At 38.6% G+C, this 14277-nt stretch overlaps 1 long non-coding RNA gene across 1 annotated transcript; it reads left to right on the top strand.

The window, feature by feature from the left end:
- On the top strand, window positions 1-12296 carry LOC133553850 (uncharacterized). Its single transcript, XR_009806982.1, has 3 exons — window positions 1-137; window positions 11727-11962; window positions 12048-12296. It is a non-coding gene; the product is annotated as an uncharacterized LOC133553850 (long non-coding RNA).
- Window positions 12297-14277: the final 1981 nt, after the last annotated feature.

The raw sequence follows: 14277 nt of genomic DNA, 5'->3' as shown, positions 1-14277 counted from the left end.
CACCTTTACTATCTGCTCCGTGTCTGCACACCTGTTCCTCGTTTAAATAGTTGTATTTAGTTCCACCTGAGTCCCTCCTTCACTGCTTCATCATTATTCTTTTTTGACGGATGTGGATCGGACGGGTTTTATTCGCAGTGAGTAATACTTTGCTCTTTTACACTGTCGTTCTATTGTTTGTCTTCATGCTTCTACCGTGTGCTTTATTGCTGATTTAAAGTTGTGTTTGTGTTGCTGTGACAGTTTGCTCTTTTACACTGGCGTTCTATTGTTTGTCTTCATGCTTCTACTGTGTGCTTTATTGCTGCTTGAAAATTGTTTGATTCGCACTGCACGTGCACATGTATTAGGAACACAACATGTAGAAACACACATTTAGTGACAAACATGCACATGTGTTAGGAACACAACATGTAGAAACACACATTTAGTGACAAACATGCACATGTGTTAGGAACACAACATGTAGAAACACACATTTAGTGACAAACATGCACATGTGTTAGGAACACAACATGTAGAAACACACATTTAGTGACAAACATGCACATGTTAGGAACACAACATGTAGAAACACACATTTAGTGACAAACATGCACATGTTAGGAACACAACATGTAGAAACACACATTTAGTGACAAACATGCACATGTGTTAGGAACACAACATGTAGAAACACACATTTAGTGACAAACATGCACATGTTAGGAACACAACATGTAGAAACACACATTTAATGACAAACATGCACATGTTAGGAACACAACATGTAGAAACACACATTTAGTGACAAACATGCACATGTTAGGAACACAACATGTAGAAACACACATTTAGTGACAAACATGCACATGTTAGGAACACAACATGTAGAAACACACATTTAGTGACAAACATGCACATGTGTTAGGAACACAACATGTAGAAACACACATTTAGTGACAAACATGCACATGTTAGGAACACAACATGTAGAAACACACATTTAATGACAAACATGCACATGTTAGGAACACAACATGTAGAAACACACATTTAGTGACAAACATGCACATGTTAGGAACACAACATGTAGAAACACACATTTAGTGACAAACATGCACATGTTAGGAACACAACATGTAGAAACACACATTTAGTGACAAACATGCACATGTGTTAGGAACACAACATGTAGAAACACACATTTAGTGACAAACATGCACATGTTAGGAACACAACATGTAGAAACACACATTTAGTGACAAACATGCACATGTTAGGAACACAACATGTAGAGACACACGTTTAGTGACAAACATGCACATGTTAGGAACACAACATGTAGAAACACACATTTAGTGACAAACATGCACATGTTAGGAACACAACATGTAGAAACAAGACACATTTAGTTGCTGACAAGCTGTCAGTCACCATGGCTCTCAACTGCTGGCTAAGAGAGTCAAGGTATGGCTGAGTGTTTGCTACAGGTGAACACACCTGCCCTCACTGATTAGTGTTTGCTACAGGTGAACACACCTGCCCTCACCGATTTGGTCCAACTATGGTTGTCAAAAGCTGGGTGTTTAGAAGGACATTTCAAAGTTGGGATCTTCAAGCTCAAAAGTACGCTGTGAATACTTTTACACTTGTGATGCTTTGTTTAAGGTGTATTTACATAAAGTTGTCAGCTCTCCATGCATCACCAAACATCTGCAGAGATGTTGGTGCTGGCTTTCTTCTTCTTCTTGTTGTTGTTGTTGTTCACCTTTTGACATTTTGGGGTTTAAATAAATGTTAAAGTGTTAAACTGCATGTTTTGCCGTCCTTGGTTTGAAAGTCCAGTTTACAATGCTTACATGACCTTCACCCAAGGCGGGGTGGGATAGTTGCTGCTTTTTGGTGTGTGTGTGTGGGGGGGCTTTATAGATTTCGATATTTATTAGTAGGGGTGTGGGAAAAAAATCAATTCGAATTAGAATCCCGATTTTCATATTGTGCAATTCAGAATCAATTCTCATTTTAAGAAAAATCGACTAAAAAAAGAAAAAAATATATTTTTTAAATTAATCAACCCAACAAACCACTACACAGCAATACCATAACAATGCAATCCAATTCCAAAAGCAAAGCTGAGCCAGCAACACTCAGAACTGCAATAAACAGAACAATTGAGAGGAGACACAAACACCACACAGAACTAAACAAAAGTAGTGAAACAAAAATGATTAACAGTATCAATATTATGATTTCAGCATAGCAGTGATTAAAAATCCCTCATTGACATTATCATTAGACATTTATAAAAATAATAAAAAAGAACAATAGTGTCACAGTGGCTTACACTTGCATGGCATCTCATAAGCTGGACAACACACTGTGTCCAATGTTTTCACAAAGATAAAATAAGTCATATTTTTGGTACGTTTAACAGTTCAAACAAATTTACATTATTGCAATCAGTTGATAAAACATTGTCCTTTACAATTATAAAAGCTTTTTTTTTTTTAAATGTACTACTCTGCTAGCATGTCAGCAGACTGGGGTAGATCCTGCTGAAATCTATGTATTGAATGAATACACAATCCTTTTCAATTGGAAAAATATTGTTGTGAATTGAGAATCGAATTATAATCGAATTGCGACCCTAAGAATCGATATCGAATCGTGGGACACCCAAAGATTCGCAGCCCTATTTATTAGTATATGTCCTATACAAAGTCAATGTTTTTTTGGTTTATTTTGTGGACTGCGTGGTTGGTAGAGTGACCGTGCCAGCAACCTGTGGATACCTCCAATCCACTTTATTTACCGTATATAGCACATTTAAACAAAATGTTTCCAAAGTGCGGCACAACAATATTACAAACAACATTCGAATACTATCTTAAGCTCCACCAATGACTAAATAAAAATAAAAATGAATAATAATAAATATATACATGGAATAGAATGTACTTTATTGATCCTTGGGGGAAATTCAACACCACAGTTCGCTCACAATGATATATATATATATATATATATATATATATATATATATATATATATATATATATATATATATATATATATATATATATATATATATATATATATATATATATATATATATATATATATATAATATCATCATCCTAGTTTGTGAGCGAACTGTGGTGTTGAATATCCCCCAAGGATCAATAATGTACATTCTATTCTATGTATATATTTTCCCACTAAAGGAATAAATGTTTTGCTATGTCCTCATTTTCAATACAATGCAACTGTAAAAAATGTTCATAACATTGGAGGCTAGCAATTTGTGTTTTGTGGTAGTGTGCTTACAATTATGCTTCATAAAACTTTCTGAATTGTAAACTTAAAGGATTATATTTTTTGACCACACAACTCACGTAGTGTTAAAAGCCAAAGAATAAAAATGGGTCTTAAGACGAGACTTAAAACACTCTACATCGGGAGCAGTTTGAGTATGGAGGGGCACAGTGTTCCACAGCTTAGGGCCGACCACAGAGAAGGTCCTGTCTCCCCAAGTTTTAATTCCTGGTTCAATTCCCACCTTCTATTGACCTCGTCTTGTACGTTGTGTCCTTGAGCAAGACGCTTCACTCTTGTTCCTGACGGTCGTCGACAAGGCTAATGTTGGTTTGGCGTTGGTAGTCTGAGGCCAATGTTCAAGTACCAATAATTGTCTCACACTAGGTGTGGCAAAATTATCTGCATTTGACTCCTCACCCTGGATCACTTCCTGGGAGGTGAGGGGAGCAGTGAGCAGCAGTGGTGGCTGAGCTCGGGAATAAATTTGGGTGATTAAACCCCCAATTACAAGCCTTGATTCTGAGTGCCAAGCAGGGAGGTAATGGCTCCTATTTTTATAGTCTTTGGTATGACTCAGGCGGGGTTTGAACTCAAAACCTACCCATCTCAGGGCGGACTAATTGGTTTGGCGTTGGTCGTGTGCGACGCCAATGTTTATGTATGTTGCGTTTTATGCTCTTTTACAGGCCTGACATGTATGTATTTATGCTCGTATACAGGCCCGACATGTATGTATTGTTTATGCTCGTATACAGGCGCGGCATGTATGTATTATTCATGTTCATTTACAGGCGCGGCATGTATGTATTATTCATGTTCATTTACAGGCGCGGCATGTATGTATTGTTTATGCTCGTATACAGGCCCGACATGTATGTATTGTTTATGCTCGTATACAGGCGCGGCATGTATGTATTATTCATGTTCATTTACAGGCGCGGCATGTATGTATGTATTCATGTTCATTTACAGGCGCGGCATGTATGTATTATTCATGGTCATTTACAGGCCCGACATGTATGTATTGTTTATGCTCGTATACAGGCGCGGCATGTATGTCTTACTCATGTTCATTTACAGGCGCGGCATGTATGTATTATTCATGGTCATTTACAGGCCCGACATGTATGTATTGTTTATGGTCATTTACAGGCGCGGCATGTATGTATTATTCATGTTCATTTACAGGCGCGGCATGTATGTATTGTTTATGGTCATTTACAGGCCCCGGCCTCAGCCTTCCCGGTAAGGTTTATTCAGGTGTACTGGAGAGGAGGCTTCGCCGGATAGTCGAACCTCGGATTCAGGAGGAACAGTGTGGTTTTCGTCCTGGTCGTGGAACTGTGGACCAGCTCTATACTCTCGGCAGGGTTCTTGAGGGTGCATGGGAGTTTGCCCAACCAGTCTACATGTGCTTTGTGGACTTGGAGAAGGCATTCGACCGTGTCCCTCGGGAAGTCCTGTGGGGAGTGCTCAGAGAGTATGGGGTATCGGAATGTCTTATTGGGGCAGTCCGCTCCCTGTATGATCAGTGTCAGAGCTTGGTCCGCATTGCCGGCAGTAAGTCGGACACGTTTCCAGTGAAGGTTGGACTCCGCCAAGGCTGTCCTTTGTCACCGATTCTGTTCATAACTTTTATGGACAGAATTTCTAGGCGCAGTCAAGGCGTTGAGGGGTTCCGGTTTGGTGGCCACGGGATTAGGTCTCTGCTTTTTGCAGATGATGTAGTCCTGATGGCTTCATCTGGCCGGGATCTTCAGCTCTCACTGGATCGGTTCGCAGCCGAGTGTGAAGCGACCGGAATGAGAATCAGCACCTCCAAGTCCGAGTCCATGGTTCTCGCCCGGAAAAGGGTGGAGTGCCATCTCCGGGTTGGGGAGGAGACCCTGCCCCAAGTGGAGGAGTTCAAGTACCTAGGAGTCTTGTTCACGAGTGGGGGAAGAGTGGATCGTGAGATCGACAGGCGGATCGGTGCGGCGTCTTCAGTAATGCGGACGTTGTATCGATCCGTTGTGGTGAAGAAGGAGCTGAGCCGGAAGGCAAAGCTCTCAATTTACCGGTCGATCTACGTTCCCATCCTCACCTATGGTCATGAGCTTTGGGTCATGACCGAAAGGATAAGATCACGGGTACAAGCGGCCGAAATGAGTTTCCTCCGCCGGGTGGCGGGGCTCTCCCTTAGAGATAGGGTGAGAAGCTCTGCCATCCGGGAGGAGCTCAACGTAAAGCCGCTGCTCCTCCACATCGAGAGGAGCCAGATGAGGTGGTTCGGGCATCTGGTCAGGATGCCACCCGAACGCCTCCCTAGGGATGTGTTTAGGGCACGTCCAGCTGGTAGGAGGCCACGGGGAAGACCCAGGACACGTTGGAAAGACTATGTCTCCCGGCTGGCCTGGGAACGCCTCGGGATCCCCCGGGAAGAGCTAGACGAAGTGGCTGGAGATAGGGAAGTCTGGGCTTCCCTGCTTAGGCTGCTGCCCCCGCGACCCGACCTCGGATAAGCGGAAGATGATGGATGGATGGATGGAGGCCCCGGCATGTATGAATGTGTGTATTGTTTATGCTCATTTACATGCTTGACATGTATTGTTGATGCTCATTGACAGGCTTGACATGTTTGTATGTCATGTCAAGCATGTCAATAAGCATTAACAACACATACATGCATGTGGAGCATGTCAATGAGCATTAACAATACATACATGCATACGTGTGGAGCATGTCAATGAGCATTTATAATACGTGTGGAGCATGTCAATGAGCATTTATAATACATACGTGTGGAGCATGTCAATGAGCATTTATAATACATACGTGTGGAGCATGTCAATGAGCATTTATAATACATATGTGTGGTGCATGTCAATGAGCATTTATAATACATACGTGTGGAGCATGTCAATGAGCATTAACAATACATACGTGTGGAGCATGTCAATGAGTATTAACAATACATAGGCTCCATATGTATATGTTTTGGAGTGTTTATTTTTGTCCTGAGATAAAGATAAATTTCATGAAGGCATCTTGTGAATGTCAACATAGATAGGAAGTACTTTATTGATTCCTTCAGGAAAATTAAAATTCCAGCAGCAGTGTACAGAGTTGAGATCAATTTAAATAAAAGTAAATAATGGGGGTTTAAATGGAAACACAATAGAGAAATATTAAAATAAGAATAAAAAATAAAAAGCAACAATGGGGGGGAAAAATATATATATATATAACAGTAAAATAAGAATATAACAAGACAAAGTAGGCAGTAGTGACCATGTTATGAAAACGTAATGCACATGACCAAAGTAGGGTTAGAGAAAGAAAGAAGGGTGGGCGTAGCATTTTCATTTTGTGATGTTAAGTTGGTCCTGTGATGAGGTGGTGACTTGTCCAGGGTGTACACCGCCTTCCGGCCTGATTGTAGCTGAGATAGGTATCCGTGACTCCAAAGGAAATAAGTGGTAGGAAATGGATGGATGAATGAAGGTGGGGCTGAGTGTTTGCTACAGGTGAACACACCTGCCCTCACTGATTTGGCCCTACTATGGTTGTCAAAAGCTGGGTGTTGGGACATTTCAAAGTTGTGATCTCCAAGCTGAAAAGTACGCTGTGAATATTTTTGCACTTGTGATGCTTTATGTAAGATGTATTTACAAAAGGTTTTTAGCTCTCCATGCATCACCAAACATCTGCAGAGATGTTGGTGCTGGCTTTCTTCTTGTTCATCTTTTGACATTTTGGGGTTTAAATAAATGTTGTGCCATCCTTGGTTTGAAAGTCTGGTTTACAATAGTTACATTACCTTCACCCGAGGCGGGGGGGGGGTGATAGTTGCTGCTTGTGTGTGTGTGTGGCCGGCCAATGTTGGATGTATTGTGTATCTGGGGAAATAAGAGGTCGACATCACTAACATAGCCCTGTGCTGGTTTACGTCCTCCCTCAACAACGGAACCTTCTCTGTGAACAGAGCCAAACATTCCTCCCGCTGTGCCAACCTCACCCTAGGGCTCAATACTGGGTTCCATCCTGTTCTCCATCTACATGCTCTCCCTCAGCCAAGTCATTCATCGCCTTAAAATTTCCTTTCATTTCTACACTGATGATACTAAATCTATCTTCCACTCAAGACAGACGATCCATCTGGACTGGACCATTTGAAGGACTGCTTGCAGGACATAAAAGAGTGGATGTCAAAATTTCCTGCAGCTCAATGACAGAGTGAAATTCTTCTGTTCGGGAACTCCAACCCCCCAACTGTGCACAATAGCCAAGATCAAGTCTGTCCTCTCCCCCAGTGACTTAGAGGGTCGTGGTCATGCTCATCTTCTGCAGACTGGACTAATGGAATGCCCTCTATGCTGGGGTCACTGACAAGACCATATATAGCATGCAGTTGCTACAAAATGCTGGTGACAGGCACAAAAATGAGGGAACACATTTCTCCCATCCTCTCCTCCCTTCACTGGCTCCTGGTGAAGCACAGAGTGAAATTTAAGATCCTTACGTATGTCTTCAAAGCGCTCCGTGGTCTTACCCCAGCTTACATCAAACATCTCCTGGACCAACCTATCAGCTCCAGGCTTGGTCGTTGCCTCAGATCTGACAACCAGATGACCTTGAAGGTCCCACAGTCAAACCTAGTGACAAAGAGAGACTGTGCATTGTCAATGATGGTACCTGGCCTATGGAATAAGCTCCCCCTGAAAGTCAAGTCCGCCACCACTCTGGACACTTTTAGAGCACAGCTTAAAACTCACCTCTTTGCCGCAAATGACTTGATTTGTGTTCATGTGTCTTAAATGTTTGTTCTAAATTCCTTTGTGTCCCTGTTTTTTTTTTGTTTCTCCACTCAGGCTGCACCCCAGGCTGATGTAATGGTTCCTTGTGTGGGTGCAATAATTGAAAATAACTAAACTTTTTTTGTTTCTTCAAGGTCAATTTTGTGGAGTCTGGTCTACAATACAAAGTCTATGTATATTTTCTCTTTTTTTCTTTCTTTTTTTTTTATCTTCAAGGTCAATTTTGGGGGTCTAGTCATCTACAATACAACGTCAAAATGTATTTCATTTGTCATGGTTTTTGTTATCTACAAGGTCAATTTTAAGGAGTCTGTTCATCTACAGTGCAAGGTAAATTTGTATTTTGTCATGGTTTTTAACTACAAGGTCAGTATGTATTTAACTTGTGTCACTGTTTTTGTTTCCTCATGGTTTTTGATATCTACAATACAAGGTCGATATGTATTTTGTGTCCTCATGGTTTTTGTCAACTACAAGGTCAATTTTGGGGGGGAAGGGGAGTCTGACGAATAAAATACATATTTACCTTGTATTGTAGATGACCAGACTCCCCTTCCCTTCAAAAACCATGAGGACACAAATAAAATACATATTGACCTTGTATTGTAGATATCAAAAACAATGACACAAAACCCCCCACAAATTAACCTTGTAGTCAACAAAAACTTTGACGGATAAAATACATATTTACCTCGTATTGTAGATGACCAAAGTTTTTAACTACAAGGTCAATTTGTGGGGGGTTTTGTGTCATTGTTTTTGTTTCCTCATGGTTTTTGATATCTACAATACAAGGTAAATGTATTTTTTTTATAATGGTTTTTATCTTCAAAGTGAATTTGTGGGGTCTAGTCATCTACAATACAGGGTCAGTATGTATTTAACCTGTGTCACTGTTTTTGTTTCCTCATGGTTTGTGATATCTACAATACAAGGTCAATATGCATTTCATTTGTCAAGGTTTTTGTTATTTACAAGGTCAATTTTAAGGAGTCTCATCAACAATACAAGGTAAATTTGTATTTTAACTACACGGTCAGTCTGTATATTGTGTCATTGTTTTTGTTTCCTCATGGTTTTTGATATCTACAATACAAGGTCAATGTATATTTTATTTGTGTCATGGTTTCTATTAACAACGTCAATTTTGGGGGGTGTCTGGTCATCTATAATACAAGGTCAATATGTATTTTTTTTTTGTCATGGTTTTTAACTTCAAGGTCAATTTTGTGGGGTTTGGTCATCTGCAATACAAGGTCAATATGTAATTTGTCATGTTTTTTGTTATCTACAAGGTCAATTTTAAAGAGTCTGATCATCTACAATACAAGGTAAATGTGTATTTTTTGTTCTCATGGTTTTTATTACTACAAAGTTGGTATGTATTTTGGGCCTTTTTTTTTGTGTTTCCTCATGGTTTTTGATATCTACAATCCAAGGTTAATATGTATTTCATTTGTCATGGTTTTTATCTATTAGATCAAGTTTAAAAAGTCAGGTCATCTACAATACAAGGTAAAAATTTGTATTTTATTTGTCCTCATGGTTTTTGTTACTACAAGGTCGGTATGTATTTTGGGCCTTTTTTTCGTTTTGTTTCCTCATGGTTTTTGATATCTACAATACAAGGTTAATATGTATTTTATTTGTCATGGTTTTTGTTATTTATTAGGTCAATTTTAAGAAGTCAGGTCGTCTACAATACAAGGTAAATTTGTATTAGTGTCCATTGATTTTGTCTACAAGGTCAATTTGGGGGGTTTTGGTCATATACAATTAAAGGTCAGTATGTATTTAATTTGTTTTTGTTTCCTCATGTTTTTGATATCTATGTCTATGTATTTTGTGTCGTCATGGTTTCTATTAACTACAAGGTCAATTTTGGGGGTCTGATCATCTACAATCAAAGTTCGATTTGTATTTAAATAGTGTCCTTTTTTTTTATCTTAAAGGTCACTTTTGCGGGTCTGGTCATCTACAATACAAGGTCAATATGTATTTTAATTTGTTTTTAATCTTCAAGGTCAATTTAATTTTGGGGGTTTGATCATCTACAATACAAGGTCAATATGTATTCCTTTTTGTCATGGTTTTTGTTATCTACAAGGTCAATTTTAAGGACTCTGGTCTTCTACAATACAAGGTAAATATGTATATTTGTGTCCTGGTTTTTAATAACTACAGGGGAAATTTTGGGGGGTTTGGTTATCTACAATACAGGTTAGTATGTAATTTGTGTCTTCATTGTTTTTGTTAATGGTTTTTGTTATCTACAATACAAGGTCAGTATGTATTTTGTGTCATGGTTTTTGTTATCTACAAGGTCAATTTTAGGAGTCTCGTCATCGACAATACATGGTAAATATGTATTTTGTGCCATCATGGTTTTTGATATCTACAAGGTCAATTTAAAGGGTCTTGTCATCAACAATGTATGGTAAATATGTATTTAATTTGTGTCATGGTTTTTGATATCTACAAGGTCAATTATAAGGGTTTCGTCAACAATACATGGTAAATATGTATTTTGTGCCATCATGGTTTTTGATATCTACAAGGTCAATTATAAGGGTTTCGTCATCAATACCTGGTAAATATGTATTTGTGTCCTCATGGTTTTTGATACCGACAAGGTCAATTTTAGGGGTCTTGTCATTGACAATACATGGTAAATATATATTTAATTTGTGTCCTCATGGTTTTTAATATCTACAAGGTCAATTTTATGGGTCTCGTCATCGACAATACATTGTAAATATGTATTTAATTTGTGCCATCATGGTTTTTGATACCGACAAGGTCAATTTTAGGGGTCTTGTCATTGACAATACATGGTAAATATATATTTAATTTGTGTCCTCATGGTTTTTAATATCTACAAGGTCAATTTTAAGGGTTTCGTCATCGACAATACCTGGTAAATATGTATTTGTGTCCATGTTTTTTGATATCTACAAGGTCAATTTTAGGGGTCTTGTCATTGACAATACATGGTAAATATGTATTTAATTTGTGTCCTCGTGGTTTTTGATATCTACAAGGTCCATTTTGGGGGTCTTGTCATCGACAATACATGGTAAATATGTATTTAATTTGTGTCATGGTTTTTATCTACAAGGTCAATTTTAGGGGTCTCGTCATCGACAATACATGGTAAATATGTATTTAATTTGTGTCACCATGGTTTTTGATATCTACAAGGTCAATTTTAGGGGTCTTGTCATCGAAAATACATGGTAACTATGTATTTGTGTCATCATGGTTTTTGATATCTACAAGGTCAATTTTAGGGGTCTTATCGACAATACATGGTAAATATGTATTTAATTTGTCATGGTTTTTGATATCTACAAGGTCAATTTTAGGGGTCTTGTCATTGACAATACATGGTAAATATGTATTTAATTTGTGTCATGGTTTTTGATATCTACAAGGTCAATTTTGGGGTCTGGTTATCTACAATACAAAGTCAATATGTATTTAATTTGTGTCCTCATGGTGTTTGTTTCCTCAGTTTTTGATATCGATAAGGTCAAAATTGGTTTATTCCGCTATGCAATGCAAAACTCTTACCTAATGTTATCCATGTATTCATTCATGTTACTAATTTCTCATTCTTAAACCCTGCAGCGCTACAACAGTACACAAGTCTTACACAATGTGTTATGGGGCACGTTCCTGCTTCTCCTCCTGCTGTGCGGACTGAGTGCATGGCGGAGCACATCAACAGGTGTTCCCTCTCCGCTGCGGGTGTGCCTCTGCAAGAGATCTGCAATCAACACACCTGCCGGTGATGAGCAACCAGTCTTCATAAGCCAGCGCGTCTTAAGATCCGGTGCCAGAACGTAGTTTCTCCTACCAGTACAGTAAGCCAACACATCTCCAGCCTTCTTGCTCCCTGTGTTCCCTTCCTGTCGAGTTGACGGTCTTTCGTGTTGTGTCGTCCTCCAGCTTCCTCTTCGTCTACCTGGACCCACTTTGGATTCCCTCTTGCCTCCCTGGACCAAGACCTCGCTCCTGCCTTCTGACGTCCAAGCCTTTTTCTTCTTTTGGACTTCCACCTCTATCTCAACACGCACACTCAACACCCTCTGGTGACCACGCTCAGATAATACTTACACATAGTCACACTCCATCTCTTTAAGGTAATCACACACTGCACTCACATACTGAGTTGTCAATAAACACGCTGGCAGCTAACATCATCGTCTCTCTGCAGTCTTCTTTTCCCGCTGTTCTGTCACACAATCTTACTTATTTTGTCATTCATTTGTTCATCCACGTTATCATTCTTACACCATGCACCGCAACAACACTATAGTATAGGTGTAATATGATCAAACTTTCTTGTTGAAAATATAGCAGCTGCATTTTGTACCAACTAATATTTTTATGCTAGACAAAAGGAGGCCTGAAAAAAATAGATAAGAGTAATGTAGAGAGATGTAAATAACGGATTAATAATGATCTCAGAGTCTCTAGTGGACAAAATAGGGACATATTTCAGCGAGATTACGGAGGTGAAAGAAGGCTGTTTTACACTCCTAATGTGACTGAAAAGAAAGTTGTGTTGGTTACACTCTTAATTTGTGACTCAAACGAGAGAGTTGGGTTGAAGATAATATCCAGATTCTTCATCTAGTAGCTTTGTGTAATTGGTTGTCAAACTGTTATGGTGGTGTTATTAAATGGGTGTGGAATTGTTTGTCAAAAGTTACAGTGGTGTTAAGTGGGTGTGGAATTGTATGGTTGTCAAATGTTATGGTGGTATTAGATGTTTGGTTGTCAAATGTTATGGTGGTATTAGATGTTTGGTTGTCAAATGTAATGGTGGTATCAGATGTTTGGTTGTCAAATGTTATGGTGGTATCAGATTTTTGGTTGTCAAATGTTATGGTGGTATTAGATGTTTGGTTGTCAAATGTTATGGTGGTATTAGATGTTTGGTTGTCAAATGTTATGGTGGTATTAGATGTTTGGTTGTCAAATGTTATGGTGGTATTATATGTTTGGTTGTCAAATGTTATGGTGGTATCAGATGTTTGGCTGTCAAATGTTATGGTGGTATTAGATGTTTGGTTGTCAAATGTTATGGTGGTATTAGATGTTTGGTTGTCAAATGTTATGGTGGTATCAGATGTTTGGTTGTCAAATGTTATGGTGGCATTAGATGTTTGGTTGTCAAATGGTATGGTGGTATTAGATGTTTGGTTGTCAAATGTTATGGTGGTATCAGATGTTTGGTTGTCAAATGTTATGGTGGCATTAGATGTTTGGTTGTCAAATGTTATGGTGGTATTAGATGTTTGGTTGTCAAATATTATGGTGGTATTAGATGTTTGGTTGTCAAATGTTATGGTGGTATCAGATTTTTGGTTGTCAAATGTTATGGTGGTATTAGATGTTTGGTTGTCAAATGTTATGGTGGTATTAGATGTTTGGTTGTCAAATGTAATGGTGGTATCAGATGTTTGGTTGTCAAATGTTATGGTGGTATCAGATTTTTGGTTGTCAAATGTTATGGTGGTATTAGATGTTTGGTTGTCAAATGTTATGGTGGTATTATATGTTTGGTTGTCAAATGTTATGGTGGTATTAGATGTTTGGTTGTCAAATGTTATGGTGGTATTATATGTTTGGTTGTCAAATGTTATGGTGGTATCAGATGTTTGGCTGTCAAATGTTATGGTGGTATTAGATGTTTGGTTGTCAAATGTTATAGTGGTATTAGATGTTTGGTTGTCAAATGTTATGGTGGTATTAGATGTTTGGTTGTCAAATGTTATGGTGGTATCAGATGTTTGGTTGTCAAATGTTATGGTGGTATTAGATGTTTGGTTGTCAAATGTTATGGTGGTATTAGATGTTTGGTTGTCAAATGTTATGGTGGTATCAGATGTTTGGTTGTCAAATGTTATGGTGGTATCAGATGTTTGGTTGTCAAATGTTATGGTGGTATCAGATGTTTGGTTGTCAAATGTTATGGTGGTATCAGATGTTTGGTTGTCAAATGTTATGGTGGTATTAGATGTTTGGTTGTCAAATGTTATGGTGGTATCAGATGTTTGGTTGTCAAATGTTATGGTGGTATCAGATGTTTGGTTGTCAAATGTTATAGTGGTATTAGATGTTTGGTTGTCAAATGTTATGGTGGTATCAGATGTTTGGTTGTCAAATGTTA

Source organism: Nerophis ophidion, linkage group LG06 (genome assembly GCF_033978795.1).
Source record: "Nerophis ophidion isolate RoL-2023_Sa linkage group LG06, RoL_Noph_v1.0, whole genome shotgun sequence".
NCBI lineage: Eukaryota > Metazoa > Chordata > Actinopteri > Syngnathiformes > Syngnathidae > Nerophis > Nerophis ophidion.
Note: the sequence above shows the minus strand (reverse complement) of the source record. Positions and strands in the feature narration are given on the sequence as shown.